The 25637-nt window shown below is 39.5% G+C and overlaps 1 protein-coding gene across 3 annotated transcripts in view; it reads left to right on the plus strand.

The window, feature by feature from the left end:
* Positions 1–8768: 8768 nt before the first annotated feature.
* SGCG (sarcoglycan gamma) overlaps positions 8769–25637 on the plus strand; it is a 121201-nt gene continuing 104332 nt past the window's right edge. For 2 of the 3 annotated variants that reach the window (XM_065730127.1, XM_065730131.1), the window contains exon 1: positions 8769–8914. The gene's annotated coding sequence lies outside the window, so the exon portion shown is untranslated. Of the gene's footprint in view, positions 8972–25637 lie in introns of all 3 variants that reach the window. The other variant, XM_065730129.1, reaches the window with a different exon arrangement.

Below are 25637 nucleotides of genomic sequence, written 5' to 3' on the forward strand. Positions count from 1 at the left end.
TCGTATGGTGAGAGGCAACAGACACAGACTGGAACATGTGAAATTCTGTTAAATTTCTTACCATGGGAGCTATCAAAGCCCAGATCAGGTAACCCAGAGAGGCTGTGAAATGTACACTTACAGATATTCCGTATTCAGCTGGAGATAGTGCTGAACAAGCTGACCTAACTAGGCCCATTTTAAGCAGAGAATGGATTAGGTGACCTCCAGAGGTCATTTTCAATCTGAATTACATGATGATTCCATAAAAGGAATTTTTAAAATTATTATAAAAATGAAAAAATAAAAATATAAAAAATATTGTTAAAATATGCCAATACTTATTTCCCACCAGAATGCATGGCATTTTCTGTTGATCCTCATAGCTAATGGTGACTCTAGTGCTCAGAATGAAATGTAGGAACCTGCATTAGGTATCTAAGTCATACAAAATGTACGAGAGATAGGTTTTCTGTAATGAAATCCAAAAAAACACTTAGGTTAAGCAGAGAAAAACAGCCTGCAGAAGGGTAGCTAACCTTTCTTTCCTTCACTGTTCATCAGTTCTAAGAATGAAACTAATGTGCTCAGAAACTCAACAGTGGAATTATGGACGCCAGAAAGGACAAGTTAAACAGGAACTATGCTTATGATTGCCCTTAATAATGCCGAAGGTTGAAATGATAAAGCAGAATCAGGAACAGTGTGCTTCACAGGAGAGTTTGAAATATTTCCCATGTCTGTATAAGCAACTCTTACCTTTTTTACTATATTCATGCTAAATGAATTTATATTTTCGAAAAAATCCTTATGTTCTGCACTGGCTACACAGAAGCAAAACACATTTGGTTGTCCTTTTTAATGACTTTGGTTTCTGCTTAAGAAAAAAATATCATATAATCACAGAATCACAGGATCGTGTAATATCCCAAGTGGAAGGGATCCACAAGGATCACTGAGTCCACCTCCTGACTCTGCACGAAGCCACCTAAAATCCAAATCCCATTTCTGAGATAGCTTTGCAAACACTCCCTGAACTCTGCCAGCTCAGGGCTGTGACCACTGCCCTAGGCAGTCTGTGACTCACTGCCTTCTGGTGAAGAATCTTTTACTAACCTGGAGAAAATGTATGCTTAATGTTAAAGGCTGAGATACTATTTTTTTTAAAGAAAAGGGAGAGAAAAATTATGTTAAAAAAAGAATCCTGTGATACAATAATGGCTTTCTTCATGACTACTTCAATTCTTGTATTTTTGTGCAGCTAGGCTTTAATTTTACAAAGTCAGTTATTTTATTCAGGCTGTCATTTGCTGCAATTCAATCTTTTTCAGTGGGAACATGAATCTATCTTAATTGTATTTCAGAACTGTAGAAACACAGGACTAAGATCTCTCACAAGCTGTTATGTTCGCTTGCAAGTTACAAAGGCTGCTCCAAAAATAATGTCTTCTCTTTTATTATGCTATTATTTATTATTTTGGCCCATGACATCAGAGGCAGATATTTGGTGGTATGGCAGTAGAGTTGAACCTTCCCAGCAACTTTCCATCACATGTTGTTCCTGCATGACAGATGGCAGCAGAGAGGCAGCCCGACAGAATGGTGTCTGACATGGAAATGTAGATGAAGCAAAGGTGTGGAACTAAATTCCCTCATGCAAAATAATTGATTAATAACTAACTAACTAACTGATATTCATCAACACAGTGAACATCTACGGAGATCAAACAGTGGATGTGGGCACAGTGAGGTGTTGGGTGGTGCGTTTCAGAAGTGGCAAAAGTGACAGTGGTTCACCTCCACTTATGCAGATTCTTTTAAGTGTGGCACGCAGACTCTTGTTCAGTGCTGATGAAAATGCAGAGCTAACGGTGATGACTATGTTGAAAACTAGTGTTTTGTAGCTGAGAATCTTCTCTATCAAAATGTGTTGTTTTGCCCTTTGTATCTGTTGTAGTTTCCATGGAAATAAATAGGAGGCATCACTTTCAGAGTAACCTACATACATTCAGACTCTTTCTGTATTTCTGTAAGAACACAGTAGAAATACTTCTATAGGCACAACATTAAAAATTAGAGTGTATTGCAATACTCACCCGTCATGAATGAACACTCCTCTAAATACCACTGTAATCTCTACATTACAGGATGAAATCATATTTAATTAGGTTTAAACTACTCTAAGAGAGTATGATGATTTTGTAGCAGTCCTATTTTTTCTTGTTCTTCTCAGGCCAGAAACAGGCACATCATTGTTTCACTTGTGACATGGGAGTACAAGTCTTGATGACACTTGTAATAGATCCTATGTTGTGTCTCATGAATTATTCCAAATATCTTTATCATCTGATACTATCAAAGAACTCTCCCTATGTATTACTTTACAGAAACTAATTGTTCACTGTGTAAATGTCTAACCATGTATATAAACAAGCATATTCAGTACAGCAGCAGAAGTGAACAGCATATACACCTTGCAGAAAACAAATATGGGAGAACTCATGACATGTTCATGCTAGTATTATTATGCAATAATTGTGACAAACAATATTTTATTTATTTATACTGACTTTCCTTGTGGTCCTTGTACATGCTGCCTGCATCCTCAAAAATAAAGAACTGGTGAACAAAGATGCTCTCATAGCAATATAAATTAGATTTCAATTTTTATATCAGATATAGCACAAGACAGAAAGAGTAATTACATAAAACTAGTGCACAATAGGAGAATATTGTAAAATAATGTTTTAATGTAGAAACATAGCTGAAGCAATAGGTTTTACTACTATCATTATTTTACCCATTACTAAGTACATTAAAAAAAATGATATGCTGGGCATGGATTCAAATGGATGACACAGAAATTAGTGAGTTAACAAAACAGGATGACTCCTCTCCAGGACTATATGACATTCTTGCTGAAGTTTGAATAATAGCATAAAAGAAATTTCAAAAGTATTGAAGAACTGTTAAAGACTGAGAAAATCACATTTCCCTGTATAATGTCCTGGAAAGTTAAATTCTTGTTATGCTAATGGCAAAAAGTTAAAAATAAAACTGTTATACAACATGCATGTCCGCTGCAATTTAATGAACATTAGAGGACTTGCTTACAACCACAGCTTGAATACCTGTAGCAAATAACTATTTTCTTAGCACAACTACAAAAATACTTTTTTTTTTTTACATACTTTTAAATATTTATATTTTTAAGAAGTCACAGTATTTAACAAGTTTAAGCATAATACACTACATAACATATAACAATAGGAAACAATTACTTGCTTTATAGTGACACTTTCATGCTTCATTTTTCATCCTATATTACATAACTGACTAATTCTGCTTAAGCAGATAGAATTTAAATAAATAAATAAATAAACTTACAGTCGATGTGTGCCTTATTATATTAAGAATTGTCATAACAAAAGGTTAATTTTTAATGAATAATCCCTTATTTAGAACTACACTATGGCATTTAAAATCTAATTAGTCTACCCTTTTCCCCATGGATAGAGAAATAAAGACGAAATTAACAACTGAGAAGAAAATAACATAATATTAACTGGTAGAGAATTGGTAGAAATGAGTACTTTGTATGCTTTAAAATATGGTCAGACCTAAAAGGTATGAAAAGACAAATATATATATATATTTTTTTTTTTTTTTGAATGAGTTACAGTAAAATTCCACTGACGCAAGAACTTTGGTTAAAAAAAGAAAAAAAGAAATAAAAGACACAACAGAGCAAGAAAGGATGTAATGAATTCATGCAAAATCTGAAGGGATTTAGAACAGTGGAAATGTGATTTGGAATGGCCCTTGTGCACCCTGCCTTCCAGGAACAATCAAGGAAGCTATCCTGTTTGAGCTTCCTCTACTGGAACGCAGTAGGTTTGCACTGAAAGGAACCTTGGACTGAGCTGGTACATATGTACTGTGTCCCTCAGTGTAGCAGGTACCAGAATAAACTGAAAACTTCAGTTATTTCGGAACGCTTCCTGCTTAAGCTCCCATGATGTCAGCAAGGGTAGACAGGGATCTCCAAAATCATTCCCCATAGGGCTCAAGAAATATGCTTAGTTCTTTCTAGTCTGTGCAAGATGCTTGAACAACTTGGAGAGACGATGACAGATTCCACAAACTGAGCTAGAATTGCAACAGGCATCAGAAAAAATGAAGAGTCTGTCTGAATTTCTACATGCCTCAGGAGGTTAGGTATCTGCTTCAGGGCTGAGCCTTAGGCATCTGCATCCACAGAGGATTTAAAATACTGAGATTTCTTCAGAGATAACATGAGGGTTTTTTGTTGTTTTTTTTTTTTTCATCTTTCATGGCTGCTGTTTGAATGTAAAATACAAAACAAATAAGAACATTTTGCTCCTTCCTGCTTTTCTAAGATGAAAAACAGATTTCTTTAGGCAAAAAAAAAAAAAAAAGTGGATGAATCTACATTCTTAATATTACAGCTTAAAATTTCTTGTGAAGGACACTAATAACATATACCTGTGACATTAAGTACAATAAAGAGAGAGAACTGAAAGACATTTCAAATCAGATATTTCTGAGCTGCAAAAACAAACAGATGCTTGGATGCTTGGAATGGATGTTTTCACTATAAACTCAGATGTTCATCCTTTAAATTGTTAGCAGAGGTCACAATATGCAAATGTTTGTGTGACAAGTAGCAAGTATGAGCAAAACCTACTGATTTTTGTCACCGAACTTTCAAGGATAGGAATTCTGTATCTCCTAGCTTCCCATATAAATTTTTTCATAGTAGCACAGATACTGCCACCATTGTCACTGTTATCAGTATTAGCATCATATTTCCATAGTTACTATCAATCCTAGAAAGAGATGGGAATCACTTTATACAAGGTATAAAGTGCTCTAAAAAGAGCAAAAAAATTTTTAAGAGTTTATGATCTGAGTACAGCATCAGAAGTGAGAGATAGAACTAAGCATCCTACAGATTAATATGGTCATGCAGGTACAATTTTGTGGACATAATAGAATCATAGAATCATTGAATCATAGGGGTTGGAAGGGACCTCAAGAGATCATCGAGTCCAACCCCCCTGACAAAGCAGGTTCCCTACACCAGGTCGCACAGGTAGACATCCAGGTGGGTCTTGAATATCTCCAGAGAAGGAGACTCCACAACCCCTCTGTGCAGCTGTGCCAGTGCTCTGTCACCCGCACTGTAAAGAAGTTCTTGCACACATTCGTGCGGAACCTCCTGTGCTGCAGTTTCTGTCCATTTCCCCGTGTCCTGTCTCCACACACTGCTGAAAAGAGTCTGGCCTCGACACTTTGTCCCCCACACCTCAGATTTTTATAAACCTGGATCAAGTCCCCTCTCAGTCTTCTTTTCTCAAGGCTAAAGAGACCCAGTTCACATAGCCTTTCTTCACAGGGGAGATCCTCCAGGCCCTTCACCATCTTTGTGGCCCTGCGCTGGACTCTTTCCAAGAGATCCCTGTCTTTTTTATACTGGGGAGTCCAGAACTGGACACAGTACTCCAGATGAGGCCTCACCAGGGCAGAGTAGAGGGGGAGGGTCACCTCCCTTGACCTGCTGGCCACACTATTTTTAATGCATCCCAGAATGCCATTGGCCCTCTTGACCACGAGAGCACACTGCTGGATAATAGCTCAAATGGTGATTAATTCAAAATGTTCAGGTAATGAACCAAGCTGTTAAGATGTGTTTCAACCCAGCGTCTTCTACGAGATTCAGAAAATAACTAGTATCTTAGCTCCAAATGAATTCCAGTGCCTGAGCCTGCATATCTTTGTGCCTTCCTAGCACCAAGGGAGAAAGGTAGTTTTCAAAATAATATATATTCACTACTACAGGGTATAAGGCAATAAATATACTTCTAAAAATCCTCCAAGGGCTTCAGTCCTCTGGAACTCAGGCTGGGTCGCAGTCAAGGGCACCAGTTCTGAACACAAAGAAACACCTTACTCTCCTATCCTCTGTTGTCAAGAGGAGATCTATTACTGATACCTAATCACAGTGCTCAGATAAATCTGTGTATTTCTGAAGGAGACAATATGCTGCCAGGGGCTTGGTAGGAGGCACCTCCTTTAGACTTCGTATAGATCCTCATGCATGAAGGAGGTGGTGACACAGTCCTAGAGCAGTTGTTGAGCCCACTAGCCTTGAGGTAGACCACCTTGAATTTTTGACACCTTAAACTTACTCAGCTTGGAAATTCCTCAGGAAAACCACAGCTGATTCATAGTCTACTTCTGTAGCTGGGTACTCAGGACGGGCTAGCACGACAGCACAGTGAAAAGTCACGCAATAGGCCAAAGACTGTATCTTTGGAGGAGTAATTTACTATAAGCTCGCTGCATTCAGGTGGATCCATGCTGTCTGTACAAGCTATTCCCAACCTTCAGTTTCTTTATTGGGAATTTTCTGTTACAACTAAGTATGAATCAAAATAGAAAAAAAAAAAAAGACATAAGACATAAGACATGTGGCAAGTGAGAGGTGAAGGGGACAGACAAGGAAAGGAGGTGGTGAACTCAGCTATATTCACAAAAGCTCAGATGCCACAAAACCTAATTCATCTACATGTTAGCCTCACTACAGAACCAAATGACTAAATTTATGCCTCACTCATTGCTTATTCCATGGTACAGTTTGCCTTCAAAAACACATGAACTAAAGAATAGATTTCTTCAGAAATTTCATAGTTGCCATCAATAACATAATATTTCATTTTCTGTAAAAAAAGATTCTTATGCACAGGTTATTACTGCTTTTATGTCTAGGCGATCAACATATGAAATTCACTGTCCCAGTGATTCAAGCACATTGTGAACATTTTGCTTGCACTGATAACTTTAAAAATCTTATTGTGGTTGTACAGATCTATGTATATTATTGTAAGCTAGCAGGTACATATTTCATTTGCTCTAGCTTATTTCAAAAACTATTCTTTGATTCTTGTGGCAAAATATATTTGATTATAACTAAGAAAGACTACAGTTTATAAATGCATATATGCCTGAAAATATACTGTAAACATATACAAGGGAAACATGCAGTGTTCTAGCAAGTTGAACATTATTGAAGTAGTTTCATTTTCCAGCACGTCGTTCTTGTTCTGTATAATCTTTTCTGCAAGAAAGATTTAATTTGATCAATAGTAACATTTTAATGAAATAAAGCAGAATTTTTATTTTTAAGAGAATTGACTTATTTTCCCACTAATTTTGATTTAATTCAGAAGTGTATTCATGAAAGTGTAATTATTTCAAATTCAGATAAATTCTTGGAAGAAAAAAAAAACACATTAAAACAAATCTGTTACACGACATACAAACTGTTACCAATCTGCACATCTTTCACAGAATATTTCACAGTTTTCTACTGGCATTGATCACTTCATGATGATGAAAAGTCAGGGACAGCTTAACTCAGAAACAACCTAAAAATGATGGTTCTCCATCTTTCAAATGTACAGGATCTTCAGCAGCTATAACTGGTTTGAGAAGCAGCTAATCCCAAGGACCAATATGTCCAGCTCCTGCAAACAACCCACTACACAATTACCATTAAGCACCGTTAGTTTTGCCAGTACCCCAATAGCTCCTGGAAGTCCAGACTGACACACGGTTTTTATCCAAGAAATGGCTCCTAGAGAATCACGTTCGTTTAAAAAATGACTAAGTATCTACATTCATGTCCAGCATTCCGTCCTCTTATTTCTGCAGTGGATACTTCGTAACACATTCAGCATACAATTAGTAATCTCTACTCCAATCTCATGTACCTCATATCTCAGTCATTTTCCATTTAAGAAACAGTAGCCTGGTCTGGTTTTCGTCCTAATTTGTAATATTTTTCTCATTAGCAATTTCCCCCCCCATCTCTCAAATCCTGCTTTCTTCAAACAAACTTTCCGTTCTCCAGCTCCCCCAGCTTCCTACGGTTCTGCTCGTGCTCCTTTGCTGTCCCTCACAACCTCTGCCGTGACCAGACTTATGAGGCGCGGCTGACGCCCCTTGTGTGCTCAGCCCAGAGCAGAGCAGCTGAGGGGAGGCCTGATGGCGGCTGCAGCTCTCACAGGGAGCGGAGGGGCAGCGCTGAGCTCTGCTCTGTGTGACAGCGACAGGGCCCGAGGGAACGGCATGGAGCTGTGTCAGGGGAGGGGCAGCTGGGGGTTAGGGACAGGGTCTGCACCACAGGGCGGTGGGCATGGAGCAGGATGCACAGGGCAGGGGGCACGGCCCCGAGTGCCGGATCTCAGGGAGCGTTTGGACAGCGCTCAGACAGTGGGACCGGATTTCGGGTGGTGCTGCGTGGAGCCAGGGGTTGGGCTCCATGGTCCTCGAGGATCCCTTTCAACTCGGGAGTCTGTGAACTCATAGCTGAGTCTTCCAGGAAAGCAGCTCCCAAATTTTCACTCTGCCCCTCGCTTGCCCTTCCCACCGAGGCGCACGACCCCACGCTCCCAGCCCCACATCTCAGCTGCCGGCGGGACAGGAGCGCCCTCCAGGGGCTCCGGCTGCTCCGTGCCCTCCCCGCCGGCAGCGCCGTGCCCCGCCGAGCTGCCGCCGCGCAGGACTGGGCTGCGGGCAAACCGAGCGCTGCCGTAGCTCGGAGCTGCCGGCGGGAAGGGCGGAAGCCACAGCCGCTCTTCTCCCCGCCGCCGCCCGTCCTCCTGGCGGAGTGGGAAGGCGGGCGGGGACAGCCGGCTTCCCGCCCCCCGCTCGGCCTCCTGCCCTCCCGCCTCCTTCCCTCCTTCCCTCCCCGCGGCACCGCCGAGGCTGCGAGCGCGGCGCCCGCCCAGCGCCCGCCGGGACGAGGAAGCTGGATGAGGACTTGCGTCCCGGGGCGTTCGGCATCCCCTCGGGCATGCGGCGGGCTGCGGGGACACTGCCCTGCCCTGGAGCCGAGCGGGGACATCAGGTAACCGCCTCCTCGCCCCATCCCGGCCCGGCCGGAAAGTTGCATGCAGCACCCCGGGTGAGACGCGGGGCGGCCCGCGGGCGCCTTCCGGAGGGGTCCGGGGCGGTGCGGCGGTTCGGGCGGCTCATGCTGCTGTGCGCTGCGGGCGGGGGGACGGAGCTGGCAGCGTTAGCCGGGCTCTGCTGGCATCCCCCCGGCAGCCTCGGTATGCTTAGGGCAGCCAACAAGAAAAATGTTGCCGGAAAGTAGTGCGTTGCGGCGCGCGGGAGAGTTCGGTGCGTTTGTTGGGCTGCGTGGCATAGCCCGAAATAACGCTGTTTCTTTCGGATCCCGTTCTGCCGAGGGCTTTCTAACGGGACCTTTGTGGGTTCAGCGTAAACTTCTGATAAATTGTGTGGATTTTAGTTAACACGGCGTGAGGATAAATCGCACTCCAAGTGTTCCATACTGATGCCTTGCTCTCCTTTGTTCATAGTTCAGTGTTAGAGGCACTGAGATTTTTTTTTTCTTTATTTCTTCTATTTAAAGAGTAGTAAGTGAGTAGAGTGCCCCCACGGGTTCTTGCTGCCTTTACTAAAATCTGAAAAACCGAGACTGGATCACTTTAAAGCAAGAAATAAAAAAATATCAATAATCTCGGAAACCAGCCCAAAGCAGTGTGCGCTGCAAAATGCCCTGAGGGTGAAAAGATTTCCCGTTTCAGAAGTGAGATGGTCCCCTCCATCAACACTGTTCTGCGCTTACACCATGGGTTAAACCGGAGAGAATCAGCGGGAATCTGCCTCAAGGGTTGTATCAGGTGCAGCTGGGAATGTTTTACTTTCAAATCTCCACAGTGCCAGTGTAATGCCACAGTGTTGGTTGCAAAAGCCAAAGGAAGTAATCAAATGTAACGAGCTTAATTGCACTAGATTATAATATAAAGAGTTTTGGACCAAATTTAGGAGATCACAGGGAGAAGAGCTTGAGCATCGTTCATCTGTTACTGCAGGTAATTCCAATGATTATGCATAAGGCAATACACTTATGATGATTTTCATCTTGACAGTAGTTTTTAATAAGCACAGTTATTTTCCCTAAGAAACTGCATGGCTCAGTGCAGCTTTGGGGCTACTGTATGTATACTCCGTTCCTATATTCACAGACTGTTATGCTGCATTAAATTAAGAGAAGGTTGAAAAAGAGAAAGAACTATGAGCATACATAGAACTTGAAACGCTTTCTACCTTTCTGTTTTGTGGTGCCTTTTGGTGTTTCTCGCGTTGTTAGCTTCAAACATAACTTCTCATAGAGTTCTCATGCAAGTAGCAGAATTTCTTAAATGTGTGAACAATTTTCCTATTGTCAGATATTCTATAATTCTTACTTCCTTAAAAAGATAGATACAACTTGGGAATTATCATTTTTCTTGACAGCATGACAGTTAAAGCTCAGTTTGCATAGCAGCAAGCACGTGTGGTGCATTAAAGGATGTCATTCTGAACTGTCACTGAGAAACTTTTCTACGTGTTTTTGTGAAAGTGAATGTGAAAGCTTATAAAATGACAGCTTAGATGTAACTGAGTGTTAGGATGAGAAATTTTTAGTGATATAAGGTCTAATTTAAGGTTTTACCTACAGTATTAATATTGCATTCTTGTGGATTTAGTGCTCAGTTCTGTAAACAGGTATTTGATTAATTTTCTTCATGTTGGTGCCTCAGTTAAAGTCCAAAAAGGTACTGTTGATGCAGCAGTGCTTAAACTGCCCAGAGGTGCAGTGTGCAATTTTTTTGCCTTTTTACACCACATTGAAGAAAATGCTTTATTTGCTGGTATGCTTTCTGGTAACATGTGCAAACTGCATATTATTGCTATTAGAAGCTGAGGTCATGTTGGAAGTTATGAGCTTAAAGATTTCTGTGTTCCAGGTAAGTGTTGTTTGACAGTATGTTAAGCCTTAAGCATTTAAAATCAGCAGATGAAGTATATAACGTGCTGTTAAGGTTTGGGAATGTGAGAAGTATGGGGAAGAGCAGTAAGACAGGAATTCAGAGTTTTTTTAGATGGTGAACTTTTTCCATAATAACTAAGTTACCAACTTTTGAAAACAGTAACACAGAATCACAGAATTGTAGGGGTTGGAAGGGACCTCCAGAGATCATGCAGTCCAACCCCCTGCCAAAGCAGCTCCCTAGCCCAGGTTGCACAGGTAGGCGTCCAGGCGGGTCTGGAACGTCTCCAGAGAAGGAGACTCCACCACCTCTCTGTGCAGCTGTGCCACTGCTCCGTCACTGCACTGGGAAGGAGTTCCCACACACATTTGTGCAGAACTTCCTATGCCTCAGTTTGTGGCCATTTCCTCTATCCTATCACCACACACTGCTAAGAGTTCAACCTCATCCCTTTGCCTCCCTCTCCTTAGATATTTATAGACATGGATCAAATCCGTTCTGAGTCTTATTTTCTCAAAGCTGAACAGCCCCAGGTCTCTCAGCCTTTCCTCATAAGGGAGGTGATCCACATCCTTAATCATCTTTGTAGCCCTCCACTGGACTCTTTTGAGAACATCCTGGTCATTTTTGTACTGAGGCCAGAAGTGGCCACAATATTCCATGTGAGGGCAGAATAGAGAGGGAGGATCACCTCCCTTGACCTACTGGCCATGCTCTTTTTAATGCACCCCAGGATAGCATTGGCCTTCTCGGCCAGCAGGTCACACTGCTGGCTCATGGCCAGCCTGTAATCCACCAGGACACCCAGTTCCCTCTCCTCACACTCCTCTCCAGCAGGTCATCCCTCAACCTGTACTGGTGCATGTGGTTATTCCTCCCTAGGTGCAAGACTCTACACTTGCTCTTGTTAAAATATGTACCTTTAAAAAGCGAAGTAAAATGTATACCTGGACTTTGAGGCATTTGCATCTACCTGAAGATTGTATTTGCATTTGTAATGTTTTTGTTGTAGTTCTCTTTCCAGACTTCCTACTGATATACTCTAAACTCTTCTCCTGGTGGCTTCTTTTAAATCAGTGTAGAAAATTTGTTACTTCATTGGGAAGCCTGTCTGGTGCAGTTGGATTTGGTAAATAGCAAGGAAACTAATTAACTGAAAGCAATGTTTCTGTAGGAGAACATACCAGTGAGAGAAAGTTCTGTCTTAACCATGAGTTCAGCAGCTGTGCTTTCAGGAGTACGTGCCACAGATCTGTAGAAAGTTAGCACCATGGTCTTCTGATGGCCACAACCAGACAACATTCCTGCAGATAGCCCAGTGAGCTCTTAGTTGGCATGCTTGTTCTCTGTGTTTTGCCCTCTCTTCAGTTGTAAATCCAGTCAGTAATCAGTTCTTAGCTGAAGATGTCCTGATGCATTCGATTTTTCTTTTAGATTACCTTTTCTAGACCTCTGGTAGATAACATTTTCTGCTGAACTCTTTTAGTTTATACTTTTTAAGTAGAGGACCCTCTGTAAAAAAAATGGAGCTGTGGCAATACCAACAAATCAAGTGAAACAATTAGTTTGTACTCAAGGGCGTACTCATAAATCCAGTGTGTTGTCTTTATGCAAGGGTATGCTGTTGCTGGTCACTTTTCACTCTCTTGGTAGCCACCAGAATTCTATTCTGAGCAATAGTTGAATACTATTTTCCTTCCTGTATTTTCTCAGTTGATCATTCTTATATAAATGTATGTTGTTTAACTGCATCTCAGTTTTCTTCTTGATCATGTCTTCAATTTGATATGATTATTCTGAATTTGAATCCCCTTTCACATCTCTGATTTGTAGCTCTCCTTGGCTAGTGTTGTGTTCAGATTTACAAATAGACTCTGTGAACTATGCTATTAATAAAGCAATAAATGTCTAGCAGGTTGGACCGGGGTCTTGTTAAGAACATCTTCCCATTTGTCAATGAGTTTGTAATAAAGATTCTCTGATTATGCTGTTGTAACCTATTTTTAAAATACTGCAGTGAGTTTTACTATATAGATGCTATATGAGAGCATAAATACAGGTGTTACTGTCTGTTACCAACTATTATAAAACCCAGAGCAGTAGTCTATACTTCAGCTGTCAAGGTTTTTCTTACAAAATGCTATAGTTTTCAAGAAAATAAAGTGTTCTCAAGGTTTCCAGTTTAGAAATATTCTTTAATGTAATAACTTTTCACTGAACAACTAAATACCTGTTTGTGGCTGTTAGGTCAAAATATTTGTGGATGTTGTATATTGCAATCATATAATGTATATTATTTGTAATTAAAATGCTGTTCATAAATCTGATGAAAATTGCCAAGATAAGTACTAGTTTTACTTAATATTTTCTGACATCTATTGTGGGTGGATTTAATCAGCACAAAATGGGACATAATATGCCATATTACTGACATGCTTAACTGCGATGTTTTACATAAATTCTAAAGGTCATGCAAGGGCTGTTTGTACACATTTATGAAACTAGAGGAAAACTACAAACAGTAGTGAAAACTGATGGTCTGTTAGGGGTGTTTGTCCTTGAAAGTCTTAGCAATCAGAAGTCTCCTAATAAATTTCCATTGTTTTGAATTTGATCTTAAATTTACCTGTTTTCTGCTAATATGTGGTGGCTTAGATTTAACAGAACAATACTGAACATCTAATTATCTTTTTTTCCACTCCAGTGAAGAGGCAAACTATGATGTTCCAAATTAATATATTTGTCAATAGTGCTGTTGATTTAAGTCACACAAGTATCAGCTTCTGAAATTGGAGAATTAGTTTTGAGAACTGCAGCATATGTAAATCATAAACGAATATCCAAATAAATTATTTATTCGTGGTTGTACAATAAGCAGCCAGTACTTCTTTTGGTGAACATTTACTATTAGCAGTTCTAACAACTTCATAATATTATTCCTGTAGAAGATAAATAAAAGCTGTCTTCTACAGGTTTACAAAGATTGATATACAGAATTTGAATTTCAACTCCATTATCATCTAATGTCATAAAAGTTACTGGTAATAACATTTTCTCTGTGTGGTAGAAAAGTGATACATTTTAGAATAGGACAGATTTGAGTGCATACTGAAAAAATACAAAAAAAATTAAAAAGCATTATTTATGTTTAAGAGTGCTAAAGCCAGAAATTTCCTTGGTTTCAGAAACAAAGAAATTCTTCAAATAAATATCTGGCAGTTTTTAAAAAATAAGGTTTCTGTGTGAATGAATATAAACTACCTTGCATAATTATTTGTGAATGATATAATATGTGAAAATTCATAGTACAGTACTATTTCTTTTGTATGTTTTAAATACAAATTTTGTCTGGGTTATGAAGATTTGCATGAAGATTTTTGCTAGGAGATTTGAAGAACGCTGTATTTTTCACAGACACACACAGGCATGCAAGTTACTTCTACTCATATTTTCCAAGTGCCATATGCACAAACCAAATATTTGAATTAAACACCAAATAAGAACTTAAATAGAAAAATCTGTCTGATTAAATACATGTTGCTGGAATCCGACACTCTACTCTTAAAAGCAAATTCCCCAAAATCATTTGAGCTGAAGATTTTAGGCAGTTTTGAAAAAAAGTATGGGAGCATCTGCAGTGGAAGTGTAGGGAGAGCCTTCCACCATGTCACTGTGTCACCGGTTTGCGGGACAGTTCGACCCGGTACCGTGACAATTGAGGCAGGGGACCCACGGGCCCACACCCCGGGGAAGGGGAAGGGGAAAGGGAAAAAGGAGAAGGGAGATGGGCCCAGGAACAAAACAGTGGCAACGATCTGAGGAGGAAAGCTAATTTACTAAATAAGATATCAGAAAGGAAAATAACACAATATAATATAATATAATTGGAATTGAGGCAAATGAATCAAATAAAATGAGCAAGAGAGAGAGTGTCCGATAAACCGAAGGCCTTACGCTAACGCTGAAGGCGGACGGCTGCAACAAACACCCACTGCCGAGCTCGGTCCCGAAGGGAAGAGAGAGTCCCGTGACTGCAGACAGTTTTTATCTTTCCCTCTGAGCGTAAACACGTAAGAACGCAAAGCATCGCAAAGTCCTCTGGGGAATGGAGTTCTTCTTCTCTTCTGAGACAGGCATACCTGGAACTATCGATGGTCCACGGAGCTGGAACATTAACTCTTCAACTCCAAATGCACTACATGATGTTATGATGTGGAATACCAGTACCAAAAATCACAAAACCATGACATTCCACCCCTTATTCAACATCATTACATCATGCTTAATATATATATATACATAAACAATGATTAACAAGCATTAAATACAAACACATACAACATACATATATACATATATACATATATACATATATACATAGTAATAGAATTACTGAGGGCGCTCTCCCCACATCAAATTCCCTTGTGGTACACACTGAACATCCCCATTCTTCTGCATCACCCACCAGGTAGACCCAGGTCCCTGAGCAAAAACAGTCCCACGGAGAGGTTTGCCCTCTCCAGAAGCTGGAAGAACCCAAACCGCTTTTCCCAACATGTTCTTCACATGTACTACAGGAACCTTATCTCCTTCTACAGTGGGTAGAGAGCTGGATTGGGCAGGACCATCGCGATTGATGGATCCTCTGGTGTTGACCAACCAGGTGGCTTCTGACAAATTCTTCTCCCAGTGCTTAAATGTTCCACCACCCATTGCTTTCAACATTGTTTTTAACAACCCATTGTACCTTTCAATTTTACCAGAAGCTGGTGCATGATAGGGGATATGATAAATCCACTCGATGCCATGATCTTTGGCCCAAGTATTTACAAGAGAATTTTTGAAATGAGTTCCATTATCAGACTCAATTCTCTCTGGAGTGCCATGTCGCCATAGGACTTGTTTCTCGAGCCCTAAGATGGTGTTCCGGGCGGTAGCATGGGGTACTGCGTATGTTTCAAGCCACCCAGTAGTTGCCTCTACCATGGTGAGCACATAACGCTTACCACTGCGAGATCTTGGTAAGGTGATATAATCAACCTGCCACGCCTCTCCATATTTATACTTTTGCCATCGCCCTTCCTCCCAAAGAGGTTTCATCCTCTTGGCCTGTTTAATTGTGGCGCATGTGTCACAGTCATGGATAACCTGTGTAATAACATCCATAGTTAAGTCCACCCCTCGGTCTCTAGCCCACTTATATGTTGCATCTCTTCCTTGATGGCCTGAGGTCTCATGGGCCCACCGAGCTAGAAATAATTCACTTTTGTGTTGCCAGTCCAAGTCTACTTGAGCCACCTTAACATTAAGCAGCTATCTGTTTTACCTGGCCTATCAGAAGATCCGTCTGTTGTGGGGTTGCTACAAGTGGAGAAGCAACAGGTACCAATTGCTACAAAAACAGTCCACAGACGGCAGTACCGCACCAACAGGGATTCCTTGCTCCCCATTCATAACCTGATCCGTCAGCTAGAGAGACAGGGAGTGATCAGCAAAACTCACTCACCTTTTAACAGCCCCACGTTGGGCGCCAAAATTGTCACCGGTTTGCGGGACAGTTCGACCCGGTACCGTGACAATTGAGGCAGGGGACCCACGGGCCCACACCCCGGGGAAGGGGAAGGGGAAAGGGAAAAAGGAGAAGGGAGATGGGCCCAGGAACAAAACAGTGGCAACGATCTGAGGAGGAAAGCTAATTTACTAAATAAGATATCAGAAAGGAAAATAACACAATATAATATAATATAATTGGAATTGAGGCAAATGAATCAAATAAAATGAGCAAGAGAGAGAGTGTCCGATAAACCGAAGGCCTTACGCTAACGCTGAAGGCGGACGGCTGCAACAAACACCCACTGCCGAGCTCGGTCCCGAAGGGAAGAGAGAGTCCCGTGACTGCAGACAGTTTTGGATTTGGTACATCTTCTAGAGTACAGTCGGTCGCTGCAGCAGCAAGGGCCACCTCCTCATCTACATGGCGCACCTTTACAACCATATTCTTTATTCGGGCAGCAATGTTTTTCCACAGTTCAGCAGCCCAAATAACTAATAATAATAAATAATAAAATAGTATTTTATTATTAATAATTTTTTATGTTTATATTAAGCATTTTATTATGTGAGCTCACACTGGATTTGAAGCCACTGCTTTAGAAATAAATGTTCGGTTCTTAGAAAACATTTTCTGTGTCTTGGTACCAGCCAAAACCACCTTTTTATGTATAGAGAAAGTTCATATTATTGATTCTCTTGGGACATTCACCCTTAGAAATGTAGAATCACCACGTTTTGAAGAGACCTCGAAGATCGTCCAGTCTAGCTGTCCACCTATTACCCATATTTTCCACTAAACCACATCCCTCAGTACAACATCTAAACATTTCTTGAACATCTCCACAGACAGTGACTCCACCACCTCCCTGGGCAACCCATTCCAGTGCCTTCATTTTCTTGGAGAAGAAGTATTTCCTAACGCCCAACTGAAACTCCCCTGGTGCAACTTGAGGCCATTCCTTCTTGTCCTTTCACTGGTAATGTCAGAGAAGAGGCCAGCTACCACCTCACCACAACCTCTCTTCAGGCATCTGTACAGAGTGATAATGTTTTCCCTAAGCCTTCTCTTCTGCAGACTAAACAATCCCAGTTCCCTCAGCCACTCATAAGAATCATGCTCCATACCGCACACAGCTTCCTTGCCCTTCTCTGAACACACACCAGGACCTCAATGTCTTTCTTCTAGTGAGGGGCCCGATACTGAGCAGAGTACTCGAGGAGGAGCCATCTTTGGATGACCTGTGTTCTTTATGACCTAGAAGGAAATCGAACCCAATTATCTGCATGATTGGAGGTCCTCTCAGGGTCTTTTCAGGCATGTGATGAGTTCCTTGTGCATTATTGAAGGAGGCCTAGGTTTGCTAGAGCTGGAATAGTCAGTCTTTGCATACTGAGGGATGTTTAAGGAGATCATTCAAGCACTTCTGCAGTCCCCATCTTCACCTTTTCCGTCATTAGAAGGGATGATAATTTCTTTTATGGGCAAGGCTGGATAGTACTTTTTTTTCTTTTTTCTTTTTTTGTGCAGCATAAAATTACAGGTGTGTATTTTGATTAAGTCTGATTTTTGTACTCCTGGGTTTGGGTAGTAGAGGACTGAAGGCCATAAGTAAGAGGACGTACTCCCGTTTCAACCATTTAACTTAAAAAACTGGCAATTCTTTGGGTTATTGGTTTTTTATTTCATTATTAACAATTAATTAATTAATTAATTTTGTTCTTGTTGTTTTGGAATCGTTGTTGCTGTTTTTTCAGGTGCAAGTTTAAATCCCTGGACAAACTGCTCTCTCTTCAAAATTTCTAATTGATGCTAAAGATTTTTCAGTGCTAGAGATACACAGTACTAGTGGACAAATTTTATCCTGAGAGAAAATCGTGCCCTTTGGATACTTTGTCTTTTCATTTTTACTGCCTGTCCGCGGATACAGTATCAGGACTTCACAAAAAAAGGACATGTGTCTCAAGAATTTTCTTGTGTCTTTCCTTCCACATGCATGTTTTCTGGTATCTTCATAGATGAGTTAGTTTTCAGATGGGCCCCCTTGTAGTACACAGAGTGAAATTTGCTGAAATCTTGGTTTTTTCTGAGTTCAGCTCTCCTTATGCAGAACTTCTGAGTTCTGCTCTACTTCTCACTGTAGTGCAGAACACTCTCAGCCGCATTACTTCTTTTTCAACACTGGCTCCTTCTTCCTTTGAGTTTAGCATGTTTTCCTAGTTCCAGCATTTGAAATACAGACTCTAGTGAAGAAGTCCTAATATTGTTTGAGGTAATAATTGACCTACTGCATTTAAAATATTCATCTTTCTGTATGATTTAGGAAAAAGTTGCAAGTAATATGATTTCAAGGCTTGGTCAGTTTTCCTTCTAATGGATTCCACATTTGATTCAAAGTCCTGTTCTTTGCATCAAAGTCTTGTGTTCCAAGAGTTTTCAAGATACCAGCTATTCATTCAGATCTTCCATGTGGACCTAGGAGACAGTGGTCATTGCATGACTGTCATCTACTTGGAGGGTCTACAGACCAGAGTCCGCAGTTTACACTGGGGAATAATGTCTTGAGCCTCTTAGAAGATTCTGGCTGCAACAGCATATGGTTTTTGATCCTCTGTTGCCTTCCAATCTTCTGTTTTCATCTAGTTTCAGGACCCTTCTCAAGCACTGCTGATGCACTAAAGGAGTCAGTGCTTCCTCTGATCTGTTATGTTGTAGATATTGCTTGTTTTGGCAAAAGCTAGAGACAAAAGCTTCTGACATTGTTTTCTTGTGTCCGAGTACAAAGACATGCTGGTGTGAATTTTTTACTTGAGGAAACTCAATATCTGCATTTGCAAGTTGAGTTCCTAGTGGTTAAACCTGTCCGGAATCCTCACAGTGATTAAATAAGCTCATTCAGTGTTGTGGTTTAACCTGGCAGGCAAAGCCAGTTTAACCTGGCAGCAAACCTAAGCACTGCACAGTCATTCACTCACTTCTCCCTCCTGGTGGGACGGTGGAGAGAATCAGAAAAAAAAAAAAGAAAAAAACAACAAAAGAGGACTCCTGGATTGAGATTAAAAAGAAACAACAGCTGTTTATTAAGACAGAAAAGGAACAGGGAAATATATAATAGTAATGATGATATATATTATTAAATTAACTCACACAGAACAAATGATGCACAGTGTAATTACTCGCCTCTCGCCGACTGATTCAAATCCAGCCGTGGCTGCCTCCTGGCCAAATCCCCACTTCTTTTCTTGTGTGTTTTTTTCACTAAACGTCGTATGGCATGGAATATCCATTTGGCCAGTCTGACTTTCCTTGTTCTGTCCCTTCCAGCTCCTTGTGCCCCTCACCCCCGTCACTAGCATGACAGTACAAGAAGTTGTAGCATCCTTGGCACTACTCAGCAACAACTGAAACACCGGTGTATTATCAACGTTGTTTTTATCCCAAAGCCAAAATAATAGCATCATACCAGACAGTATGAATTAAAAAAAAATCATTTCTATCCCAGCTGAAACCAGGACATTCATTCTTTTGACTTTCAGGATAGATATTTTCTCTAGGAAAATAGGATGAGTCAGGACCATTGTTAGTTTCAGTTCTGTCTGCAGAAAATATCCACCAAAGCCCTGTGGATCTCTGCTGCCTTATTTTAATGACTGGCTAGTACAGAATCATCACAGGATGTTCTTCAGTTTCTTTGGTCAGTGTAAGATGAATCAAACTGAACAACTTTAATGGTCTTGTCAGTATGAAGAAAGCTCTTCTCTTACTGATCACTCTATAAAACTCTTTAACTCACTCATAGGCACTTGTCTTGTGATCCTAAGAGTGGGTAATGTTGGATATATACATTATATACATTATAGTTGTAGAATTCGGTATGTATGTATGGTAGTATATGATCCTGGGGCTTCATATTGTCCAACGAATAATCTATAGCACATTCACTCAGATGGCAGCTGTCAAATACTTAGTATTTATCTCCTTACTATGATCTGGCAGATTAACCAAACTCATGCTGATACGCCTCTTTACTCTTTCTGGTTGGGGCTTACATGATCCAAAATCAAAGATCGGTATTTGGAGAAGCAGGTGCTTCATTTCATTGTTTGGGAGATTCTGGAAGTTGGAAATGCATGCCATTTATTCTTACCCTGACTTCAGGAACTGTTGATAATAATAGAAAACTGTAGTACTGTGTACAATGTGAAGCAAAAAAAAAAAAAACGAGACTCAGGTTTCTTGACTCCTTTTTGTCAAGAAACTGATCTTTTGGGCATGTGATGTCATCAGTGAAATTAGATGTTCATCAATTTCCTCTACTAGGAAATGTCATAAAGGAAAAACAAAGATATTCCATGTGTTGTTTGAAAAAGAAGTACTAAAGTACTCAAAATACAGTTGAAGGTTTTTTAAAAGAAAATAAAACGTAATTTCTTTACCAGCTTTTTGCAAAAATGATTTACTTACATTTCATGCTTTCACTTTGCTTTAGAAGGAATAATCTACTGTAAAGTCTTAATTAGAAGGCAATGCAATTTCTCTTCTTACCTGCAAAACTGATACAGGTTATAGGCCTGCAAAAATGATACAGGTTGTAGGGATCATTAAATATGACATACAGTAACTAACTTTACCATTGCAATACTAAAATATATACGCCTAGTCTTAGCAGAGCACTTAATGCTTTAGCTTCAGCACTCCGTTTCCTAAATAACTTAAGAGCAGTTCTGCTGTGAGGAATGATTCTTGTATTTGTTTCAGGGCTTTAATCATTTTAATATTTAAACTTTTTAAAGTGAAAAATGCGTGCTGTGAAGGAGATTCCCCTTTTAACTGGCAGAGCAGAGCTACTTCATACTTAGTTGATAATCAATTGCTAGTTTAATGAAATCAATTTTTGGCTTTATGTTATGCTCAGAGTTAGCAGGAAGGGTGATGAACATCCTTGTTCCAGTTATTCTATAGTAGTAAAAAATAAATGTACAAAATAAAAAAGCAGGAGGCACTCTGAAAGCTTCTTGAATGCCAGCAAAAGGTGAATCCTAACAACTTCTACCCGATCCTTTGCTGATTGTGAAGATTCAGATCTGTTCGTGTTCTGCACTCTGCACTTTTCCCATTGGCTTGGATCACTTTGAAGAAACAGCCTATATTTGTAGGCCTTTTGTTGTGCTGTCCTCTAATGTTACCACTTTTTTCTGTTTAAAGTTCTGTTCTCCAAAGGATGGTTTTAATTCTTGCTGCTACTGTCCTCCTCCATCCCATACCTACAATGAATATGTGCTTTTAAAGAGCTGCTTTAAAAATCAGAAGAGCACACTTCCCAAGTTGATTGTGCCAAATCTATTTGAGGTCTCCTTTGCCAATAATTAGAGGGTACTTCTGTATATTCCTGGTTGATCTGTCACAAGCCTCTACGTATTAACCTGCTTGACATTTTATATGACAAACAGTTCTGGAATATAGTCCTATGAGCTAAATGTTTGGGCTTTGTCTCCTGATATAAACAGTCGCATACAGAACAATCAATAAATTTCCTCAAAGTTTTTAAAATGTTTCTTACCAAAATTTCTCAAAGAACCTGAGGTGTAGAAGAGCAGATTATTCTAAGGGCAAATAGTTACTTAAAAGGCTTGGAAGAATCACTTGGAAGAAACAGCCTTTTTTTTTTTTCCCAGAAGAGACAGGTTACCAGTGAGGTGAGTTGGAATAAGAGGTGCTGGTGCTGTATGGTAAGCTCACAAATTATTTGAAGATGAAGCTGAGCAGAGAGGTGAGAGCTTTCACTGAACAATGGTGAATTAGTCAAGGCAGTTGCAACTAAAGCTTCAGCGTTACTTCCTGGGCATGTTGGCTTATATTCTCAGTATACACTGAGGAATTTAATTTAATCTTTGCTTTGACACTTGCCTTCATTCATTTTTCTTTGAATACTTTTGGATTCTCAAGTAGGAGTAGTGAAATTATTGAAATTAATGAGAAATATTAATTCACAGCACAGTGAATATCAGAAAAGTAAATGGAATATTATGAATTAGGATAAGAACCAATAGCAGCATAAAAATTACATCATGAAAAAAGTATTTCTGCTAGTTGTAAATACCATGTGTAGTTAATTTTCTTCTATTTCAAAACAAATAAATATACAAGCAAGTTTATAAGCAGTTAAGGGAATGGCAGAAAACGTGTCAAGGAGATGCTATACTCTCTCCAACAGATGATCAAACAGATTACAGCTTTTCAGTTTGTAAAAGGTGTTAAAAGCTAGTATGATAGAAGTCAATAACATTGAGCGATATGGAAAAAAGTGAAGATTGGGCTTATTATTCGCCATTATTTCTCATTCTGTGATGAGAACAAGCAGTAAAATTATCAGCAGTAAAATAAAACCAGTTGTTAAATAATTAAGCTGTCAAACATTGCTACAGGATATTATAGAGGACATGCGTGTAAAAGAAGTCAAAGCAGATTTTTCAGCTTCATGGGCCATAAGTTCGCTGATAACGATCAGGTGGGATGATGCAGGCATGGTTGCTGGCATAGAATTCCTCTCATTCCGTCTCAAGCTTAAAGAGGTAGATGAACATACCACTGATGAAATCAGTCCTTGGCCTGTTCTTTGGATTTCTTTTCATAAGAATCCTTTTATTCAGAAACAAGGTAGTGACTTCATATACCAAGTATTGCCACTGTTCTGTTCAGCTGTATGCTATATATGCTGTGTTCCTCCTGCAAATGTGCATCTTTCTCACAGGAATGGAATGCATTCAGCTAGCCTATGACTGCAATCTCATTAAATAATCTTGTCAAATATAGTGTTTTAATTCAAGGCCTGCTTCTTTTTCAGCCTGTGCAGAGAAAGTTGCAGCACAAAATTTAGATTATCTGAATCACTTATTACTCCTTTGAACTGAAATATAACTAATAGTCATGACATTAAATTGTGATACCTGTTGGAAGTATTACTGAGAAAAAAAATCTGTGTTTTGAGGAATAAGTGAACTCTTTCATCATCGCTTTTTCAAGGAGGGAAGTACCAGGACATTTCAGTCAAGTGTAATTCATTCAGGTTTTACAGCTGTCTTGAAAATAATTAGCCAAGATATAAAAGAGGTATTTTCATGTTCCAAAATATTAGGTTAAGCATTTTACATGTTTCAGTTCTTGATGCAGCTTAACATTGCTTTTTTGCAAGTCCATGCCAATACCATAGTATCGCAGTCAACTTTCTTAATTCTAAATGCAAATGCATGTTTTAAGAAAGGGAAAGTGCTATTAAAGATGCTACATTTTAAGGAGTGTAGTAAGTTTCACGTTAATATGGAAAATGCCGTGCTTAGGCTTATAGCAAATTCAAGGCTACTGAAAGCTTGAATTCTAACTTCTTCAAAGAAAGGGGAAATTATCCTTACTCAGACCAGCAGTGAACACTTTTTTTTTTTTATTTCCCAAACTTAATAGTGGGGTTTCAAGGAAAATGCGAAGCATCATTTTTTCTTTTCTTTAATAACAGTATTTTGTTATCCTGTGCTGTCTTCACCAGCAAATTTGACTGATGGCTGAGAGCAAAATAGCAGCCTTATCAGGAATGCATCAGGGGAGGTCATTACACTTCTGAAGTGTCTTCAGTAACCCATCAGCATGAGTTACTGGGTTCTTAATACTGGGTAATTATGATATATGTATGATTCCACTCTTTGTCCAGCTTGTACCTGCCTTTCTAGCTCCTTCTTAGAAGCTCTTTTCATGAGAATTGGAATAAGTTCTACTTTTTGAAATGCTCATCTTTGAGCAATAGCGGAAGTATTTATATATATGATAAGAGAATTTTTGTGTTCCTTGCTTTCATAGTCCCATAAGTGAAGGCAACTCATTGACAACAGAAATATCAATAGTAACAGTAATTATCCTTGCCTCCCCATAAGTATGCTCTTTGTCTCTGTTATCTTTTCATTAAAACTAATGATTAAAAAACTCTTCTCAGTTTGGAGATTATCTGCTCTTGTAGTAATCTAAGACACAGGAGGTATCTAAAACTTTTCATGACAATTCTTATTGTCATTATACAACATCTTTTACACAAACCTTACTTGATACTTCTGAATATTTTTAAGATACAGGTAAGTTATGTCAGCTTTTGTTTGTCTTCCAAAGTGTTTTTATTTTAGATTTGAATGACAGATTGTCTCATAGTCAGTTCAGTCAGTAAAGCAAATCCAGCAACTATTGTTATTTTTTGGTCAGCTGAGTCCATAAAAATGCTAATAACAACTCAATTCAGTCCCTCATTCCAAAAAAAATGTAAGTGTACCTAAAAATCCCAGTAAATTCTTCTCTGAGGTTGCTCATGTGCTTAACATCTGGATATATGTCTGAGCATGCCAGACATTTAACTATGATGAATGCAAAACTGATGGAAGATCTTATATTGTGAAATAATCATTTTTGGACTTACATGCTGATTCATGACTTTTCTGTACACCTATCACCAAGCTGGTGATAAGTAGAGATGATGTTTCCCATTTTTCCGAGTCATGTTTCCAGCAAAGACATTTGCTGGATCAACTCTTGGCTGACAGGTTGACTTCAAGGTCTCTGACTACCCAAAAAACAGCTCTTCAGGCAAATATCCAACAGTTGAGGCCATCCGTAAAATCTGCTCCTCATCTGTCCATCATTAGACTTTATTGATTGAACTGTCATTTTTCAGGTATAATCTCTGACTCAGGGTCAGTCTCTTTACCACGTGTACTTGAAGCTTCCAGCTCATTGTGTAAATGATGAGCATAGACTCAAACAATCTTTTCACACAGAATACAGATATTTCTAGTTAAAAACCAAAGTGACTAGATTGAAATAATTTATTATTTTAAAATAGAAAATATTGTTTTCATTTAAACTGCAGCCCTATAAGGTTTTGTAATACTTTGTGGAGTTAGAGGAATATGAATTTGAATGGGGTCACCAAAAGGTACCTTACACAAATGTCTGTGTTTCATCCACTTTTCCTAGCTTTCACATTTTCACTGACATGGCAAAACATACTAAAAGATACCACAAGCCTACTTTTCTTCATTAGATAGCAGAAGACTTCTACTTTGGACCTGAATTTGTCTTGGCAAATTGAGCTACTACATAGGTTTTTTGTCTCTCATGGGTTGCAACAATTGAGCTAATATTACTTACAGGGCTAGGAAAACACAAGATTTATTGTAAGAAAAATATTTTAGAAAATTCAGCTC

This window comes from Cyrtonyx montezumae, unplaced genomic scaffold (genome assembly GCF_038088225.1).
Source record: "Cyrtonyx montezumae isolate F1298 unplaced genomic scaffold, pur_monq_1.0 scaffold_12, whole genome shotgun sequence".
In the NCBI taxonomy this organism is placed as follows: Eukaryota; Metazoa; Chordata; class Aves; order Galliformes; family Odontophoridae; genus Cyrtonyx; species Cyrtonyx montezumae.